Raw genomic sequence first — 17,101 nt, forward strand, 5'->3', positions numbered from 1 at the left:
TGGATGGGAGGGGGACTTAATAGGAGCTTGATTAGATTTCTTCACTTTCTTGGAAGTCTTTGGTCTTCCTCTTCTTGTCTTAAGGGGTTGAAGTTGAAAACCTCCCTAAAAAAGGAAATGACTCCAAGTCATTTCTTCCTTGGCTAGCTAATTTTATATTATAAGCTTTATTAGGGATTTATGGTATATAAAAGGAGAGGAGGGATTTGTGTGGGCCTTGAACCTAGATTCCATATGTTTAAGGCTCTCTAACAAAAAAAAAATGGATTAGTTCTTATTTGACAAGAAATATGTGTGAGAAAATAAAAATGTTAGAGGTTTACCCAATTAAACCGTCCTTCACAAGTAAAATATCATTGACATAGGCATAAAGGGACATTCCATTTTTCCTACAACCATTCCTTTCGAACTCCAGCCCTCCAAATTTTACCTCTGAATTCTTTTTTTAAGAAGAAAGGGACATTGATCCCTGCCAACACATGGTTGTGGAAACTCCTCTCTCCGTCCGCTAGTAAGGTTGCAACCTCAGTAATGGTTTTATATATAAGTGAAAATGAGAAGCCTCCCACCTCCAAATGACTTCCATCAAACCCCTATGCAAAAGATTGAGCCACTACATCATGGTAGTTGGTACATCAATGGAAGAATTTGCTCCAACCGGCTTGCTGAAACAACTGATGAATTTCGGGGTATATGTCCAACAAATCCGACACTTTGGGCTCAGATTGATTCACCTTACCTCCTTTCCCCATCTCACTGCATGGTCTTCCCGGGATTCGATCCTGAATTGTTGTGAACAAATGACTTTCAATGCCAAGTGTGAATGACTCCAAACAAACAAAAAACAAATTGTTGATGGGACAAGGTAAAATAAATTATTATGCAGATGAGATAATACAGGTGGCGAATGAATAATCACAGGGTTTCAGGTTATGATTACAAATGAAGTTTCGTATCATATGGTATGATCATATTAAATGGTATTCATTCATTGCAGTGGAGGAAAAATGATTAACTGGTACTTTTACCCTTTCAAAACAGATGGTGATGTGGACAGTTACCAAAATTGATGTGGTAGTCTAGAATTAGACTAATGGTTCACTTAAAAACCAATCAGTTGTGCATTAAACATATTGTGTGTGTGTATTCCCTCCCAAAGGTCTTGCTTGCCTGACCAATAACTGTCGATCCTACTTTGACTTCTTACTCCCTGAGCGCTTCAATCTCCATCATTGATCTGGCTTCTTCAGATCCAACAGATATCGCATCATATCCGCTTTCCAACTAGTCTAGTTGATTTCCACCATTGATCTGTCTCGTTCGATCCAACAGTTATCGCGCAATCTCGTGTGATTACTTGCATGATCGATATCAGGTTGAGATCACGCGAGATAAGTGCTTTCTCTATGTTATGTGTCAACACCTTAGGTTAATCTCGCAATTTGGAAAAATACCATTTACCATTTATTTTCCGCACGATATACCACTTACCTCTTTCTGAATACTACCCACATGCTTAATACAGAACCTTTAAGAAATATACTTAATAAGATTAGTGCCTAATCTTGGTATTAACCCTTAACACTATTTGGTTGTAATTATCAATGAAACACATAAATGGAAAATAATACCCGATTAGGGTCTAGAATTCCGATACACAAATTCGAGAGAATTTCACACCAGGAATAATACGCAACACCGCACTTAATCAATTATTTCAATAAAATAGAAATTTCAGAGTCTTGGCCCTCTCAGCTCAATTACAACAATTTGTCTAACCTCTGTTTCACTCACAAACCCTATCTCTTTCTCAATCTTTCGCTTACTCCCTCTCCTATTCCATCCAATCTCTGTCATTACATTTTTTCCTTTCTTTTATGGATCAAATTCTATCCTAAGAACATTGACAACTCAATATCTATTTTTATCAGCTCAACTATTAAATCCCTATTCTCAAGCTCTGATACACACCTATCCTAACACTTATCTCTTGTTATACAATTATTTAATTGTTACAATAATCAAAGTAAATATCAATTCGAGAGATCCAACCCACTCTCCTAAGAATTGATTTTTACCACTCAGGTCAATAAAATCCATCTCTTGTTAGCCACAACATGTGAACATACAATCACATTGCTGGCTAAGTTCGAATTTTCCTACATCAAACTCTCGGGAAAGAAAATAATCATTCATCAAACTGTTATGATTGACTCCATACTTCTATAATTCTGTTGTTGTTAACCAACTAGAATCCTCCATTGGCTATCCCTTCCATTTGACTAGATACTAAAAACAATCTTGTCCTCTGGTTCTTTTGGATTCTCTTTTATCCAAAACGGATTCCACCTCTTCCTTGATTGTCTTTGGAATTTGTTCTTCTCAATTTAAAGTTTGAACTTCATCTTCTGTAGGTTCCTTATGTAACTTTGCCTTTGTCTTCTTGTATGGATATAAATCTGCAATATTGAAGATAGGTGATATTCCAATCCCTTCTAGCAACTCAATTTCATAAGCATTGGTTGAAAACTTCCTCACAATTATGCATGGCCCTATCTTTTTCATCTTTAGTTTATTATAAGTCCCAACAGGAAATCTTTCATTCCTCAAGTACACCATCACTAGATCTCCCACTTGGAATTCTTTTTCTTTCCTCCTCATATCAGCTCTATTTTTGTATTTGCCATTGCTTTCCTGCAATCTGTCTTTGACATCTTCTTGTAGTCTTTGCATCTGCTTTTCAAAATCTTCGGCCTTTGCACTTCTTGTATCCTGTTTGTCCAAATTTCTGAGCTCATACGCACCTTTTGGATTTATTCCAAAAATATATATCTGAAATGGACTCATCCCAGTACTTCGGTTTGGAGTGTCATTATAAGAAAACTCAGCTTGAGCATGTGCTAAATCCCACTGCTTAGGTTTTGATACACTAAACTTCTCAATATGTTCCCCAAGCTTTTGTTTACCACTTCCGTCTGTCCATCTGTTTGAGGGTGATATGCTGAAATGAAACTAAGATTAGTACCTAGTTTCTTCCAAAGAGTTCTCCAGAAATGCCTAAAAAACTTTGCATCCCTATCAAACACAATACTTATAGGAAATCCATGTAACCTTACAACTTATGAACAAAATAGATTAGCAATATGTGTTGCATCACTAGTCTTTTTGCATGCAATGAAATGTGCCATTTTTGAAAATCTATCTACCACAACATAAATGGAATCATTTCCTCTTTGCGTTTTAGGTAATCCCAAAACAAAATCCATACTAACTGCATCCCATGGTTGGTCTGGTATTGGTAATGGCTGGTACAATCCTGTATTTTGGCTTCTCCCCTTAGCATGCTAAAAGATCCTGCAATTCTCAATAAATTTCTTAACATCAGTTTGCATCTTTGGCCAGTAGTAAAAAGCATTTACCTGAGCAAAGGTTTTGTCTTGTCCAAAGTGCCCAACTAACCTTCCACTATGTTTCCCCTTGATTATGTTTTCCCTGATAGAACATTTGGGAATGCACGGTTTGTTACCTTTAAATAGTAAACCTCCTTGGATAAGATAATCTAACCACTGGATTCTATTATGAACTGCTAAATTTTGTACAATTGCATAAATATATTTAAATTTTGCATCATCTTTATACATATCAACCATTTCTTCAAATCCTACAACACCAACTCTTAATTATTGCACAATGAAATTTACCCTACTTAAAGCATCAACAACTTTGTTCAACTTACCACTTGTATGTTTTATCAAAAAAGTGAAACTCTGCAAAAATTCTGCCCACTTGGCATGCTTTTGGTTTAATTTTGGTTGGTTCTTTATGAACTATAATGCATGATTATCAGAATACAATACAAACTCTTTTGGTAGTAAATAATTTCTCCATTTTTTTAAAGCTTGCACAATAGCATAAAATTATTTATCATAAGAAGAATATTTCTTGTTAGATTCATTTAGTTTCTCACTAAAGTAGGCTATTGGTCTTTGTTCCTAACTTAAAACTACTCCAATGGAAACTCCACTAGCATCAATTTCAACTTGAAAAACTTTTCTAAAATCAGGAAAATTTAAAACTAGTTTTTATGTAATTTTCTTCTTTAGCAACTTAAAATTTTAGTCTGTTGCTTCTGCCCACACTTGAATGGCTGATTAGTCTCTTTGATTGTTTCAATAATTGGTGCACAAATCTGACTAAAACCTCTGATAAATTTTCTATAAAAACTTACAAGACCATGAAAGCTTCGTACCTCGAATATGTTTCTTGGAATAGGCCAGTTCCAAATTGCTTGTACTTTCTCTGGATCCATTTTCAAACCTTCTTTAAAAACTACAAACCCCAAATAGATTAATTCTTCTTTCATTAAACTAAATTTCTTTAGATTTATTAGTAGTTTCTCTTTTTGCAGAGTTCTTAGAACCAACTTAAGATGCTCCAAATGTTCTTCTTTGCTTCTACTCAAAACTAGAATATCATCAAGATAAACAATGACATACTTGCCTGCATATTCCTTGAAGACTTAATTCATCTATCTCATGAATTTTTTGGGTGCATTAGTGAGTCCAAAAGGCATCACTAACCACTCATATAACCCATTATTTGTTTTAAATGCAATCTTCCATTCATCTCCTTCTCTAATACTTATTTGATGGTATCCACTCTTCATATCAATTTTAGTAAAACACTTTTACCCACTTAAACAATCCATCAAATCATCCATGCATGGTAAAGGAAATCCATACCTAATAGTAATCTTGTTTATGGCTCTGGAATTAGTACACATGCACCATTCACCTCCTTTCTTTGGACTGAGTAATGTTGGTAAAACACATGGACTAAGACTCTCTCTGATTAATCCCTTATCCATCAGTTCTTGCACTTGTCTCCCAGCCTCTGCATTTCCTTGAGGAGTTAACCTGTATGCTGCTTTATTTGGAAAACTTTCTCAAGGTATTAGATCAATGTGATGATTAATACTCCTGGTTGGTCGTAATTCACTTGGTAGCTCATCCATAATAATATCAGCAAAATCATTCAACAGAGTTTTGATTTCTTCAAATAAATAATCTAAGTTTGTGGAAGTCAAAATTACCTTAGGTCTCCTTATGACAGAAAAATGTATATGTTCATCCTTCTCGAATTCTTGCAGCAATTCTTTCCCACTTATCAACATAACATTGTTTCTAGGTGCTTCTTTGTCTGCTTCATTCTTCAATGGCAGCAATGCATGTATATTCCCATCCTTCTCTAGAGTATAAGTGTTTCTTCTCCCATCATGTATAGCTTTCCGATCAAATTTCCAAGGTCTTCCCAGCAATACATGGCATACATCCATTGGAATTACATCACATAATACCACATCCTTATAAGTACCAATCTAGATTTCTACTTTGCGTTTTTCTATCACAATAAGTTGATGTCCTTTTGGCAGCCATGATACTTTGTAAGGAGTAGGGTGTACTGTTTTCACTAATCCTAACTTGTCCACCATTTCTGTAGAAACCAGGTTATCAGTGCTTCCACTGTCCATTATCACTTTACAACATTTTCCTTTGGACTTGCATGTAGTTCTGAATAAACACTTTCGCTGAGTTGGTTCTCCTATCTCTTTCTCTTCTTTAAGCAATACACTTTTCAATAACAAATATTCTCCTACTTCGAGTGATTCCTCCTTATTTTCAATTTGAGGTTTTTCTTCCTTTGCCTCAACCACATTCACATTCCCCTGATTTGTTGCTTTATTATGAGGACAGTCCCATGATCCATGTCCCCATTCTCCACATGTATAACATCAAATTTCTCTTCCTCGGTCTCTTCCTCTGGGTGAAAATCTTCCCCTACTAAAGTCTCCTTGCTGTGGTGGTCTACTATTTGAACCTCCTACTTCACCCTGAGGGTGCTGAAATCTTGATCTGGTAGTTCCTCTACCTCTCGCTGAATGTTTCCCTCTGTTCCTCTGATTTTGTTTCCTCAACATATTCTCCTCTCCTTTCAAAGCTACTTGATAGGCATCTTCAATTGTCTTTAGACTCAGCAAGCTGATTTCATCCTATATGTCATATCTCAAGCCATTGATGTATCTGGCTACCTTTTATATGTCTTCCTCTACATGTCTTGCTCTAATGCTCAACTTATAAAATTCTTTTGTATATTCTTTGACATTCATCCCCTTTTGTCTCAAATTTTGTAACTATTTGAAAATATTTAACTGATAATATTTTAGCATGAATTTACCTTTAAACCTACTCACCATTTTATCCCATTGTTTGATCTTGGGCTTCCCCTTTCTTTCTCTGGATGTTTGTAGTTCATCCCACTAGATATCTGCATGAACCTTCAATCTGGTAACTGCAAATTTCACCTTATTTTTTTCATCAACCTCCTCATAGTCGAAATACTTATCCAATGAACAGATCTAGTCCATCAACTCTTCTACATTGAGATTCCCTTCACAAAAAGGTATTTACACCTTTGGTCTTCCACTTACTTTGTCCGACATTTTGAGAACTTTGGTAGCTTCTCTTTCATCCTCTTCTTCTTCCTCAAAAGATTCCTCTACAACACTGGAATCTCCTTCATCAGGTGCTCTCCTTTGAGTAGTTTCCATTGTCTCCATCCTTGTACATAGGTTTCAAATCTCTTCCAACAGAACTCCATTCACTATAGGTCTCCCTCGACCTATGCCAGCTACTCTCATAGGTGGCATGTTTACTGTAGCAGACTTAATCCTTGAGCTTTGATACCAAATGATGTGGACGGTACCAAAATTGATGTGGTAGTCTAGAATTAGACTAAGGTTTCACTTAAAAACCAATTAGCTACACGTTAAACATATTTTGTACGGGTATTCCCTCCCGAACGTCATTCTTGCCTGACCAATCACCATCGGTCCTACTTTGACTTCTTACTCCCCAAGTGCTTCAATATCCACCATTGATCTAGCTTCCTCAGATCCAACGGATATTGCATTGCATCCGCTTGCCAACTAGTCCGACTGATTTCCACCATTGATATGTCCCATTCGCTCCAACAGTTATCGTGCTATCTCACGCGATTACTTGCACAATTGATATCAGGTTGAGAGCACACGAGATAACAGGTTTCTCCATGCTACATGTCAACACCTTAGGTTAATTACCTAATTTGGAACAATACCATTTACCATTTATTTTCCATGCGATATACCACTTACAGCTTTCTGAATACTACCCACGTGCTTAATACAGAAACTTTAAGAAATATACTTAATAATATTTAGCGCCTAATCTTGATATTAACCCTTAATGCTATTTGGTTGTAATTATCAATGAAACACATAAATGGAAAATAATACCTGATTAGGGTCCAGAATGTCGATACACAGATTCAAGAGAATTTCACACCAGGAATAATGTGTAACACCACACTTAATCAATTATTTCAATAAAATAGAAATTACAAAGTCTTGGCCCTCTCATCTTGATTACAAAAAATTGTCTGACCTCTATTTCACTCGCAAACCCTCCCTCTTTCTCAATCTTTCACTTACTCCCTCTCCTATTCCATCCAATCTCTATCATTACATTTTTTCCTTTCTTTTATGGATCAAATCCTATCCTAACAACATTTACAACCCAATCTCTATTTTTATTAGCTCAACTATTAAATCCCTATTCTCAAGCTCTGATACACACCTATCCTAACACTTATCTCATGTTCTATGATTTAATTGTTACAATAATTGAAGTAAAGATCAATTCGAGAGATCCAACCCTCTCTCCTAAGAATTGATTTTGAGCACTCAAGTCAATAAAATCCATCTCATGTTAGCCACAACATTTGAACATACAATCACATTCTTGGCTAAGTCTAGATGCTCCTACATCAGATGGTGACACATTTAAGTGGAAATGTTGACATTGATGTGGTCACAATCATCACTTTTTGAATTTAAAAACTAATTTTGGTGCTAACAATTGGCCTATCAGCCAAAATGAAAATTGTTGATGCACCCATTGTCATCAAATTTCATCGCAAGGCCATATCGGATCACTAAAACGTTGGTAGGCATGCTATCAAAAAATTTCCCTGTTTACTACAATTAAGATGCTAACACTGAGACTGCCAATGTTTTGTAAAAAAATTTAAAAAATGAAGTTTATTGTGATAACAAGGGGGGTGCCCATATTGGTGGATGTGTTGATCTCTTCCTAGAAATCTAGTCTTTTTTTTTGTTTAGAGGTAGAGATGAAGTCCCATCAAACTATCAATGATGGCACTTGGGGGGAAATCTTGGCAGCTCTGTTGATGATGTTTAGAACCCAGTGAGGGAGGGTATCATTGGTCTTGTGTAGCTACAACATTATATATGATACCTATATCTCTATGGGTTTGTGTTAGGGTTGAAGAATTATGGTACCTATAGTGGAAGATGCCCAGATAACACCTTAGTCCCCATATTGTCTTAGATCCTTGAAGAGTGTACGACACTAGAATCCCTTAGTTGGATTCCTTTTGTTAGTGTCAATGACACTTGGATCTTTGATGTGAGTACCTTGGAAGTTAGGGTATCCCTAGAATTGTGTATGTTTTGTCTCTTATTTTAAGTAATTTTCAAATGGAGTATCTTCCTTGTACCAGATCGATAATTATGAATACTTCCCTAGTTAAGAGGGAGTGTTGGAAATTGTAACTAGTTTCAGCCTTCATAATTTTTTTTTGTGTTATGATATAATTATGTATTATCAAAAGAAATAAAAGTCATTTTTTTTGTAAAAGAATGACTTATTAAAGCATGGGTTTTATTAAAGGAAACATTGGCACATAACTTTGTAGAAGCAATCACCATAGAGAAAGACTTGAATTTTATTGGAGTTATTACTAATGACGATGAATCAAAAGACTCCAAGGAGACTAATAGGAAGTCTCAACCTTCTTCAATTAATGCGAAGGATAAGGACTCGTCAAACATTGAAATATTGACCAGGACAATAAATGCATTTACTAATGAGATTTCAAAATTAAAGAGGAGGTCAAGCGAGACTTCAACCAGTAGCAAGCCTCCCAAGTCTTTCCCATTCCAAAGGAATAATAACAATAAAAAAAATAATCATCCTGCCAAGTTTTTCCAAAATTCAAATGTTGTGTTAAATATAGAAAGTATGGGTATGGACAACTATTTCTCTTTCCACCAATAATATCATTCATAAAATACATGTCCACAGTGGAACCACAACATGAATGTTATGGCCACACACATTGTGGATTCCTTAATAGCATATGAGTAGGTGGAACAAACGAAAGAAACAAAAGAACTTGCAACAACTGAAGAAAGTACAGGAATTGGACATGTAGTGATTACATTCGATTGTATCTTCAATGCTGACAAGAAGAGTGTTGAAGAACCACCACAATGTGAGGCCCCTCCTCAAAAGAAAAATGGTTGATATAGTTTGAGGAGCAAAGGGCCCATTTCTAAATAGGAGGTGAAAAGACAAAAATTGAAGGAACAATTGTTAAGAAGGATCTTTCCACTGGCCAACCTTGCTTGGAATGCATATAGTAAGTCTAGAAACACAACTACTTCCAAGAACACTTCTTCTAGTAGCAAAAGTAAGTTCATCACTCCAAAAGTATCAAATAAAGTTATTTGTCCAGACACTTCGACACAACATGCTAGAAGTGAAACCGTTTATTATAAAATTGTTGAAGATTTAAATAAATATCGCACTAATATTTCCATATATGGCCTCACAAAGATAGCAAGCCAGCATGAGTTTCTCCTCCAAGCCTTTTCACATCCTTCAGTAGGCGACAAAGCATCTACCTCTCATAAGGTGTATGGTAAGTCTTATGGTTCCCTTCAATATGTAGTTAATATTGTAACATTAGAAGCTAACACACTCTTCCCTCCATTTTTGTTAATGTTTGAAATTTTTACTTACAATGTCTATAATTGTTTTGTTTATTCTGGTGCATATAAGAATGTAATGCCATTATCTATTTCCAAGAAAATAAATGAAAAATGGAAAAACATTGATGCACAAATCATTCAACTACATAGGTCTCTTGTCTATGCTATTGGTGAACTCAAGAATTTTATTATTCAATTATCATCTGATCAATGATTTCACCAATGTATAAATATTGTAATTATGGATATCCCAGAAGCCTACGATGTACTCTTGAGTAGATACTGGTCTAATAAGTTACAAGGGTATTTTGCTATAGACTGATCACACTTATGGCTTCCATATAAAGGAAGGGATAATCAGATTCAAGTGGAAATTGAGCCATATATGAAACACACTGTGACACCACTTAAGGGCCATAACGAGCCTGTTGAATTTGCGGATATAATTTTTGGAAATTGTTTCCTTGAAATTGACTATGGGTGTTATCAATTACAACCATCACCCATTCCGCCACATACATAGCTGTAACTCCTTCCTTTTTCTCCAGATGGTGCAAATGAATTTTGTATTATAAATGTACATAGTAATAGTAATAATAGTATAGAAAGCAACCCAGTAGCTAATAATATTTGGAATTTATATTTTGATGATTCAAATATGCATGATGGCTCTAGATCTAGTTGTGTACTTATAGACCCATGTAATAAGAAGCATATCGTTTCATGTCATTTGGAGTTCAAGTGTACCTGTTGTATCTCTAAGATAGTAATGGTCAGTTATTATGCCAGAGCCTCTAAGATAAATGTTTTGGGGGTTTTGTTTTAATTTGGGAGACCAATGTATGAAACATATATAGAACTTGTTAACACCCAGGTTTTTCCCTATGACTCCCAAGGGAATACGGCTGGGGTAACCACTAACCAATCTTTGGCTTACAGTTTCTAGCCAAACTGTAATCAGAGAGGGCTCTCTCTTTATGATTTATCTCTGTTGTGATAGTATTTTAGGCTAGCTATGATGTTCAAGGTTTTGTTTTTGGAATGTGTTTAGTGATGATTCCAGTCAATATATATAGGTGCTTACTAGCATGTCTTAGTGCATTGGGCATGGAGTCAGTGGTCCTTTAGTTTGCTTGATGTGCTGTGTGATAATGAAGTGATGCTGCAGAGCCAGATTAGTGTCTGAGAAACAATTTTTTGAAATGGTGATTGAATGTGGTGTATCCAGTCTATGCAAGGCAATTAAGAATCTTACAATAAACTGCTAAAGAAAGACAGTGAGAATATTATTCTGGAAGCAATGAAGAATTTCTAGATAACATTCATACTTATAGAATTAATAGAAACATGAGCAATTAAGAATTCATGTCCATGGTTGATTCTAAAGACAAACATTTACAGCAGTAAAAATTGAGCGCAAGGTGTAATAAAACAAATCCTGCACTATTCTTTTTGTCTACTGCTAGTTTAGTGTAACATGAGTATGATTTAATAAACATAAGAAGACAAGAAAAGAGATTGAGGAAAACTTGTTATTTCATCAGGCAGCACAGGAATTCTGCATCAGCACACATAGCATCATCCAGACATCAAATATTTCAGGAAATCACTGAGCTGGTCCAGCCCTTTGTATTAGATCAACTGAAAGTATACAATAGATTTGGCTTAGAGTCAAAATCACCAACCCCTAATGCGTTGCCAAGGGGGGTATATATACAAAATTTACATAAGAAAAATATCAGAGAATGAGTTAATGGCTCATTTATGTTATGCCAACTCCTGGAGCATTGTAGCTGAGAGAGTTAATGCTGAAATAACTCTTTAGTGCCTTAGTTGTCAAAAATAGTCAGAAGCAGTTGGTTTGGCGGCTGTTGGAGTCGGCTGAGGATACGCTGTCAAAATTTGCGTATTGTCTTATCCCTTAGGCTAGCTGTCATTGTCCATGTGCTGAGTCACCTTTCAGCTGCCTTTAATGCTGACTTTGTCATGCTGTTTGTTTTGTAGTGACCTGGAGCTGGCAGTGGCCGAACAACTGAGGCTACCATGGCAAAATTTGAAGCATTGCTTGCCACCAATCCTCCTTAGGCATTTGATGTCTCCGAATCTTTGTCAAGGTCTCATCGGCTTCTGTGTATCTATAAAAGTTAGGAGGAGTTTCAAAAAGATGATTTACCTCATTTTCAATAAAGAACAGGCCTTCAAGTTTGTCATATAAGCTCTGTCCTGTAGGAGGCCCTGTTTGCTCAGATGTACTGCCAGATGCAGTGATCTGATTTTCAATGAAAGTTGCCATTCTGTTGGCAAATTGATCTCGAGAGACCAATCTTCCTGCACCGCTTAGGAGGCTGGGCAGGCCCTTTGCTTGCAGCACTGCCATCTTGAGTTTATATTCCTCCACATCACCCTGTATCTCATAGCACTTCCTCTCCACTGTTTGTACATAATTCCTGAGAGTTAGTACCTTCTTGGCAGTGAGGACAGCCTCTGTTCTATTGGCAATGCCTATGGCTGCCAATTCCTCCTTTTCTTGCCTGTTCAGGAAGTCTATCATTCTATTGGCCTGTCCAGGTCTGTCTCCCAGTAATGTTTTGGCCTTATGGAGTTCTGCTTGTGCTTGGCCCATCAAGTCCATCTGCTCATGTATTGTTTTGATTGACCTCCATTGTTGACTGATGGATTGGCCAATTTTGGCCCATAGAATCCTTTTTATGTTGGCCATGGCAGTCTCTAGATTCAGCTCCTTCTCTAAGGCCTTTATCTTATCTTTTAGGGCCTTTATTTCTCTGCCCTGCTCTGCTACAGTTACTTTTGATTTGTCATACTTGGCATCCAATTCTGCCAATTTTTCCTTGGCCTTCTTTATCTCATTTGCCTGGAGCTCCATTTCCTTGATGGCCTTAGTCAATTCTTCTACACTTGTGCTGGCATCTGGAGCTGTTGTTGTTGCTGCTGCTTCTGTTGTGGGGGCCACTGTTGCCTCTGTAGTTGTTGCTGTTGTTGAAGTAGTTGGAGGAGCTTGGGATGTGGACTCTCCCTGTTTATCTTGTAATGCTCCTTCCAGCTCTTTCTCCAAATCCAGGACCCTCTGGTTTAGCTGCATTATGAGGTCCAGTTGGTCATCAACCTGTTTTTCCTTTTGTAGCTCTGTTGTTTGAGGGTGCTCTGTGGGCAACAGCTTTAACCTTTTCTTTAATGCATTTAGGTCATCTTCTTTCTTCTTCAGAAGGGCCTTTACACCCTTTGGATCACTAGGATCATGTCCTAGATCAATAATGATGTCCTCAAGTGACTTTATTCTATTGTCTTTGGCCAGGGAGGACATTCTCTCAAAATCCAACTATGTGTTGGTATTTTTCAGGGACTCCTTTAGCTCATGGGCCATGGTTGCCCTCTCCACTAAGGTTTCATAAACCATCTCTCCAGCTTGCTTGTGGAGTTCAATTTGGTCCATGGGATGGATGTCTTTGGCCATGACCTCCACCCTTGTCTTCACAAAATCTGCAGCTGACTTAGGCTGCGGTATTGTAGGCTTAAAGTGACTGAGGATGATTTTTTCCTCTTTAATGTCATATACAGACATTAGCCTTTCTTGCTGGGCTGGTGTTGCATCTATAAATTGTTTGTAGACCTCTGCCCTCAGTAGATCATTCTGAGCCTTTATTTGTTTGAAAGAAGCCTTAGTGCTTTTAGGCTTCTTGCTCTGCTGAGAGGAGGAAGACACCTCCAAACCAAGTTGCAATCCTTGCTCCTGCTGAAAGGAGCTTGTCCCTGTGTGCTGGCTGCCCTCCCTATTTTTCCTTGAACTGTCAAGGAATTCTTCAGTGATGTCTTCTACCTCTGGGGAGTCTACCCTTTGCCTTTTGGCTACTGGTTGTTGGGAGGATCCACTAATAGGAGTGGACTCTTCTCTATCTCTTTTCATACCCCTTTCCTCATGTGCTGGGGTCTGCAAAATTGGAGCAGTCAATGGCTCAGTTTGTGGAGGTGGAGTTTGCATTGCTGGAGCTGCTGGTAGCTCCATTTGTGGATGGGCAGTCTGCTCCTGTTGCTGTTCTGTTTGCTACCGTTGTTGGGGCTCTTGCTTCTGCTCCTTTGAAGGGGCAGGCTTTTCTTTCACTGTTTCTTCTTCTGCACCCATTATCCCTTTGCCTTTGTCTGTAGTTGGTGCTGCTGTGGAAGGTGCCTGTACGACTGGTGCAGTCCTTGAGGCCGAGGTCCCTTCTCCTGCTGAATAAGGCCGTTTGAAAGGTACCTGCTGCATAGAGTCTAGGTCAATAGTTTTTTCAAGCTCCTTTACATTCTTTACCATTGTCTCTTCTTCAGTTAGTTTTTCAACTAGAGTACCCTGCTGCCATTCTTGCTGGTTGGCATATCTTTCAATGTGTGGGTATTGACAATGCCTATAACCTAGAAGCCTGTACTTGGTTCTTCTAGCAGTAATGAAGCCTTGAGGGTCATAAGGGACCCACCGAAAACTATATGACAGCTTGTATTTATCTTTGAGGATTAGGTCGGCATCTTCCCATCCTTCTTTCTTATTCATGATGAAGGGGCCCAACTGGTGTTTGAACTTGAGGCGGGCCTTCTTTTTGGAGCTGTGGAAGTCGGTGAGGTCGGACTGAATCAACTGCCTGTAATACTCCAAGGCAAATAACCTCATAGGCACATATTTTGGGAGCCTGTATGGACAGAGCTCACAGCCATAGACTCTGATGACTGTATGATTCTCATATAGGTACCAATCACCTATTTTGTATTTTTTGGAAAGCTGCAGAGCTTTCTGTATCTCAGTTGATATTTTGGGAAGAGGGGACCTCATCGATAGGCAAGAGACTGGGTATACAAATTGGTCAACAAATTCACAATAGGAATAGGGTGAATTTGAGACTTTGTGATAGACAGAGGTCCAGAAGATAACAGATCTTCTTTCCCCTCTATAATCCAGCTTTTTGATGTAGCATGGAAAAGCCTCAGACTGATAGTACATGAAAAGGTGATAGATATAGGCCGAGTACTTGAAGACACCCTGTCTGTTCACTTTGCTCAACTGATCATGGATCTTGTTAGCTATGAACTTAGAAAAGTTGTACTTGCGGGCAGGGGGCTGGCCTGGGCTATAAGCAGCTAACAATACCAGCATTGTTGCATCCACATGCTCACTGGTTCTGTACCCCAACACATAGGCAATCATGTCCAGCAAAAGCCTGCCTACATCAGTGAAAAAGACATCCAGGTAGGGAGGTGGCCCTGTGGGCTAGCACTCAGGCCTCATAAATGTCTTGGTGATTCTTTGGATCTCTTCACTGGTCATCTTAGCACCATTGTCCAGCAGGTAATTCATGGAAAATGGGAACAGCAGCTCAGTTTGATCAAAGTGGAGCATCTTATTGATGGTTTCAGGATTGATGTGAAAGAGGATGCTCCCAGATGGAGACTTAATAGCTCTTTGCTGCACATCATAGTTCTCAGAACATAGGTGAATAATCTCTGGAAAAACATTGACAGAGGGGAGACAGTAGTATGGCAGATTTGATTCCCATATCCCATATGTGTCCTTGCCATTCAGATAGTCATCTCTTAACTGCGTGAAGGTCTGCAAGAAGTCCCTGTTACCCACAAAGTCTTCAATGAGGTAGTCCTTGTCAGCCAGAGGCAAGGACTCCAGGTCTTTATTTGGTGGATTTAATGGAGCAACACTGAGGGCTGATGGTGCAGGAGCAGCCATTATGCAGTTTGAATTTAACAGAGGTGATTACAATGGTTTGCAAGGTTGCTCAAAGATTTGAGTGACAGGCTTATTGCAGACAATGCTTGAAATTCTCCTCACAGTTGAAAAGGCAGGCTTGTTTCTGCTTGTTTCTGCAGTTTTTAGTAAATTCACAGGGATTGTGAATTGCTAGGGGCAAATTGCAGAGGGTATGTGAGTTTTACTTTGGTAAAAAGCTGCAGCTGGTCTACACCCGGCAAAAGGGAACAATGTTGGGCACCTGGAGGACAAATTTACAATTTTGGTCCGCAAATTGACTGTTTCAATGTCGAATTATAGTGCTGGGGCAATGCAGGTTTCTTTAGCTCTCATTTAAGTAGCAGACAATGCTTAATTGTGGAACTTGACAGGTGTTATAATGGTGAATTTGCAGAGAAATGGTATGCATGGGCGAAATGGGAGAATTATGGTGAATACCTGTATAAAATCGCTTAGAAAGCCTGCGGGCCGAACTGTGAAGGCTGAATGTAGCTGAGTTGATGAGTTGGCACAGTCGCAAGTTTGAATTTGGAGGTCCGGAGGCGATTTGGCAGTGAACCAGCGGCAACAGCTATGTCTTTTTCGCTCGAAAATGACATAAAACGGCCCAAACCGTGACTTTTAACGACGAATTTGGAAAAAATGAGTAATTGGCGCCTTTCCGCCGATGACGTCAGCATGACATCATGGCGGGCCCGGGTATGGAGGGTGACGTGGCTGCTGAGGTGTAGGCCAGCGTGGCTGGACACGGTGGCGGGCGGATAAGGTGGCAGGGCTACATGGAGGGCCACGCGGCGCGGGGGCGGGAGATGGTGCTACGTCATGATGACGCATGGATGACATAAGGGGGAGGTGGTAACGGGGATGGTGGTAAGCGGTTTCCCCGCACCACCTTTGGGCAAAGGCGGTATCGGGGAGGGGGGCTCCGAACAACCCCGCCACCTGCCACGCGTCCTATGTACGGGGCGGAAAACCACCGTTCCCCGGACGCTAAAGGTCGGCAGATCCAAATCTGAAAATACCCGCCCACCGTTGGATCGGGGGTGGCAGATGATGGACAGCTGGCGGGCCTCCCGACGGATCGTGCATGTTGGGGGGGTCCCGCCGGCATATTAAAATATTCAAATTAATATTTTGGGCGGAGAACTTTAGGTTTAAGGGTTTTTTGTGGGTTTTTCGGGGCAAGGGTTAATCTGAGGGGGGAAGAAGGGTTAAAAAGTGGGTTTTAAGCAGAGGAAAGGGGTTTTTGTGGAATTTCTGAACGGAGGGGAGGTGAGTGCTTAGGGGGAGGTTATTACTCCAACCAGAGGCTAGAGCAATCCCATGACAGGGTTGACCCTGGTCCCTGGTGGACGAATGTCTCCCTCAACAAACTTATTTAGCTATAGTCCTAAGAGGGAGAATATTTATACAATGCTGGGGATTTATACACCATGGTGTTATAGAAGTAGGGGGAAGGGAAT

Source organism: Pinus tabuliformis, chromosome J, assembly GCF_031772625.1.
Source record: "Pinus tabuliformis cultivar Carrire ecotype Pingquan chromosome J, CPIR1, whole genome shotgun sequence".
Lineage (NCBI taxonomy): Eukaryota > Viridiplantae > Streptophyta > Pinopsida > Pinales > Pinaceae > Pinus > Pinus tabuliformis.